At 33.6% G+C, this 5,064-nt stretch overlaps 1 pseudogene; it reads right to left on the minus strand.

Annotated features, from left to right (window-relative positions):
* Positions 1-2,488: 2,488 nt before the first annotated feature.
* On the minus strand, positions 2,489-4,385 carry LOC146925841 (uncharacterized; annotated as a pseudogene).
* Positions 4,386-5,064: the final 679 nt, after the last annotated feature.

Here is a 5,064-nt window from a genome sequence, read left to right on the forward strand (position 1 = left end):
AATATGTTCTATGTGTTAATTTTTGTTGCTAATATGTTCTATGTGTTAAATTTGACAATAATAATAACCTGTTTTTTTTTTTTTTTTTGAAGAAGCTAATTTTTTTTTTTGAAGAAGCTAAATTAGCTCATCCAAATTGACACTGGTGAGAATCGAACCTGGGACCTCGAGGAGGAGCACACTCCCAAATCCCAAGCCAATATCACTAGACCAACCCAAGTGGGTTAATAATAACCTCTTATTACTAATATGACCATATTTCTTTAATTACTCTCACACCAAACTAAAGAAGTAACTGAGACTCTAAACATATGTAGAGCCAAGTTTGCCAAGGTTGCTAATATGGGGAAGCCATTTGGAGTTGGTTGTTAAGTAACTTGTTGAGGTTGAATACAAGCTATTTACTACTTACTGTATTTGATAAAATTGGTTCAAAACAAAAGCATGAATGGTTTATTTTACAAAAATTTCTATTGAATCAGGAATCATTTCCTTCATCAAATTTGGAAGAGTTGTTATGGAGAGAAAAATTACCCTTTCAAGTTATTGAATTTGTTGTCAATGTTTAGAGTTTTGAATGGTTTAAGACTAAAATTTTATCAACTTTATTTGAGGAATAGTTGGGGAAAATCTTCAAACTATTATTGTAGTTTCTTCTTCTATGACTCTGAGTTGTCAAGATTTAGCTAAGAGAATAAGTGTTTTTTATTCTTAACCTTTTTAGATTATCTTTGTCATCAAAGGATGTTTCCAGTATAAGCAAGGCAACCTACAAAATCATTGTAGGTACATCTCTCTTCCATCTCTAACGGACGGAAGTGGGTTGCTTTTAACCATCCGCGGGTGCAACTCGGATTGGGGTTGTCGGACCGAATCCTACCGGATCCGTCCGATTGTCCACCTCTAGACTAGAGTATCCATTTCTATAGACTTTTCTTGTAATAAATGCTTCTAGATCTTTCTACTTTGTAATGTAGAGCCTTACTAGAGTAGTATAAATATGGCTCACCACCAAGTGTTTAAGCATTGAAGAATTCAAGCATTCAACTTATGTTATGCATTTAGAAGCTTCAGGGTGCTCCAGGTTACAAAAGTTTCGTAAAAATTTGGATTATATAATCCCAACGTGGTTCGGATTATATAATCCGAACAAAGGGTATTTTCGAAAAAAATAGGGCACGCGAGAATACCATAAGGTGGAAAAAGTAATAGTCAAAATTGAAACTCATTAACCATTTGAGCCCAATCACTTTGTAAAATGTGCAAATTTTTTTTTAAATATGAATAATTTTATCAATTTCTAGTACAAAATAATATAATAAGAATAAAATATCATTTCCATTTATCACCTGTCTTCTAATACTTTCAATTACTTTAATATCATTGTGCTTCGTAAAAATCAACAAAACTCTTTGTACCAAAGCTTATTATTGATAAGTATATTACTTTTAATTCTATGACGCACAAGTAAGTTTATTATTGATAAGTATATTACTTTTAATTCTATGACGCACAAGTAAGTTTATTATTGATAAGTATATTACTTTTAATTCTATGACGCGCAAGTAAAATAGTTCTGTATGAAATACAATGAAAATAGAAAATCAATATAAAGAATATTTGTACTTCATATTATTGATAAGAATCACTTTAATTCTATGATGTGCAAATAAATAGCTTTGTACCATAAATAAGTTTATTTTTTTACTATTGAATCAATAATTTTTATCATATCTTATTTAATCCGATGGTAAGACTTATTGATTCAATGCTAGAAATAAACATGTACAAGTTACATATAAAATGCAGCGATTCTCCCGTCTCAACCAAGTTTCACCATAGAAAATGTGATTTGATAAAATTCCGCTGTGGTAGTGTGCTCCTACACCAATGTAACCACTATAGACAATACTTTGTACTAAGTAGCGTATCATGGAACAATTGAGATGCTTCTATTTGACAACACTGTGTCGGGTTTAAAGCACAAAAAAATGAATAGCAACCAAAAGAAAAAGGCTTCCTAAAAACTGAGAAGAAGAAATCAGGTTTCCATTCTTAGACTGCAGAAACATAGCCAACCTCACTGTCTTGTGAAGTTGTATTGTAATACATAAAAGTTGCATTTCCATCTTCAATATCTTCTCAGCCCTTCAAATGTCTTGTAACAGAAATAGAAATAATAGATGTTGAAACAATATCAGACAAAGGATAAGAAACATAAAATGTAGGCATAAGCGATACATAATGAGCAATAGTGGGCAACCAACCCATCAGGCATAATAGGAAAAATGGACAAAGAACAATATTAATAAATATCCAAGTATAACACAAGAATCGTATCCAAGTAAAGTAATTCAAGGCAAAGTAATGAAAAGCAATACAATGCAAGTTAAAACTTGCATTGCACAATAAGTACTTAAGCAATTATCATGCACATAGCGATGACCATATCTTACTTACATCATTATTTTTTCAATAAGTAAAATCTCAACAGAAAAAAAAAAAATCTTGATTTCTCAGACCAATCAACAATAAGCGGAAAATGTAATTTTTCAGAGAAGTAAATATCTTACAGTTTTGCATAGAACTTTCAGAATATCAATCAACCTAAGCATTTCGGGTTAAGAAAACATCCATGGTTCGAGAGGAGTTTCCTATTTCTGTCGCTCAAACGAAAGCCAGGAGGAGCTTCTATCTTTCTCAATGACGGCCTTAAACGTACCATCGAGGCAACAACTTTAGCATGTACATTAGGACAGCTATTCAAATTGATATCTCTGAGTTGCGTGTAGTTTTCTACGACATGCATCACTCCCTTCTTTGTGATGTCAGCACATCTTTGCAGTTCCAGCTGCAAAAGGCTAGGGCACCTATTTGAGATTACATAAAGTGCTTCATCATCCACTTTTGTCTTTGTCAAGTTTAACACCTCAAGGTTGGGAAGATCAAAGTTCATTCCAAGTGATTTCAGTTTTAAAAAGGCTAAGTTTAAATGTCTAATCTTACGACATCTCCATAAAACCTGACCAATACCTTTTTCGGTTATGTAAAAGCATTCACTCAAATCAAGCAGCTGCAGATTGGGGAAAATGGCAGCGAACATGATGATTTTTTCGTTTCGTAACCGAAAAGTTTGAGCCAGACAAAGATACTTGAATTGAGGTTTGACAACAGCATCCATCAAAGAATTAGGATTCTGTATGTTTGACCCAATCTTTGTGGATCCCATACTAATATCGGTAAGTGAAGGACAATTTCTAACAAGTGCAAACAAAGCGGAATCTGTGAGCATGAGACAATAACTAAGGTTTATAGACACCAAATTACCAAGAAACCAAGACAACTCGACAACACAATGATCATTTAAAAATTCAGCATTTTGAAGATCCAAATGTTGAATACGCTGGGACTTGGATAACAAATAAGAGATCCCAGAATAAGCAAAGCCGGTGCATGCTTTGATTTCAAGCCTCGTCAAAGGAAGACTTTCCTTTGCAATAGAGAAGAGGAACTGATCTGATATATGCAATCTTGACAAATGAAGTGCAATTAACCCCTTCAAACTCAGCAATGAGTCAATGAAATGTGAGGTAATATTAGTAGTAATAATACCTGAAAAGGATAAAGATCTCAATGTTGGTCTCTCGCGGAGAGCACAAGCAATGCCTGCATTGGTTACTTGTCGACATCTATGCAAGATGGCCTCTTCGAGAAACTTGCAGTTTTTGAACAAGTGAAAAATCAAAAAGTCGTCGAGGTAGTAATGTTGAGAAAGATTAAGCTTGCGGAGTTTGAAGAGTGCCAATGAAAGAGCCTCTAATCCAGTGGGGAAGTTGCTATGCTTGAGATTTAAGAACTTATAGGGGTAACCAAGGTCGAGTTCTTCTAGTAAAGGAAAACAATCCGCAATGAGGTTGAGATCAGTGCTATTGATAGAATATAGGCCGGAACAAATGAGTGAGGTCAATGTTGTAATGTTTTGAGAGAAAGCTTGCAAGCCATTAGCGGGAACGTTGAGTTGGTTGGAGAGATTGAGCAATGTGAGTTTCAACGGGAAACGAGAGATTTGGGTGAGAAGTGCGTCGAGGTCACCAAAATAGGACGAGAGGTTGAGAGGTGAGTTTGGTGAACCTTTGTAATAAGCGAGGGAGGACAGGGAGGGTTGGATATAAGATAGTGAGAGAGAATTTGTAATGATTGGTGATGGAGAGGAAGTGTTTTGAGACAACAGAGAGAGACTTCAAGTAGTGGTGCCGGTGGTCGTCTCCCTCATCATTAAGCAATCTGAAGACACGTTCCCAGCAATCATCCGGTAAATGTAAATCTGAAGAAGAATTCAGTTGTTGTGAAGATGATTTGATAGAGTTTGTTCTCTGCCTTTTCATTGGTGCCGCCGGTGATCGATTTCTGAAGCTGGGTGGATGGGGAAGAAAAAAAAAGTTAGTTTTTTCTTTGTTTTCTAAAATAATAAATATATAAGTAACAAACCTAGGAAGAAGACCTTCAAAAAAAAAAAAAAACCTAGGAAGAAGATATTGTACATATATTCTCTAAAAAAAAAAAAGATTTTGTATATATATATATATATATATATATATATATGGGTGGGGATATTTTGACTCCAAGAGTAAGTGTAATATCTTACTCCAAATCTTGACCTTTAATTCTCATATTGGTTAATGGCTTAGATTAATTGATATGATATGCTTTAATTCCATTTTCTATTGTAGTCAACACTTATCACCACAAAATAACAAAATAATAAATGTCTTTTAATTGCTTATTTTTTTTTCTTCTTCCATTAATTTTTTTTTGTTTCACGCTAAAAAGAATTTTTGAGGGTTAAGAGCAAAAATTAAAAACTCTTTCATGGCAAAAATGTTTATCAGTAAATGAATTAGATATAAGAAAAGATTAGGGTTGCTTCCTCTATCGTCTTTTTTTTTGTGACAGATTAGTACAAAAATGTGTGTTTACAAAAAACATAAGAAAAGATCAGGATTATAATGAAGAAATAAAAAAAAATGTCGTATAAAAAATAGTAACAGGAGAAGAATAGATATG

The sequence above is a fragment of the Medicago sativa genome, chromosome 4 (genome assembly GCF_051527215.1).
Source record: "Medicago sativa cultivar Bolivia chromosome 4, Bolivia_mono, whole genome shotgun sequence".
Taxonomy (NCBI): domain Eukaryota; kingdom Viridiplantae; phylum Streptophyta; class Magnoliopsida; order Fabales; family Fabaceae; genus Medicago; species Medicago sativa.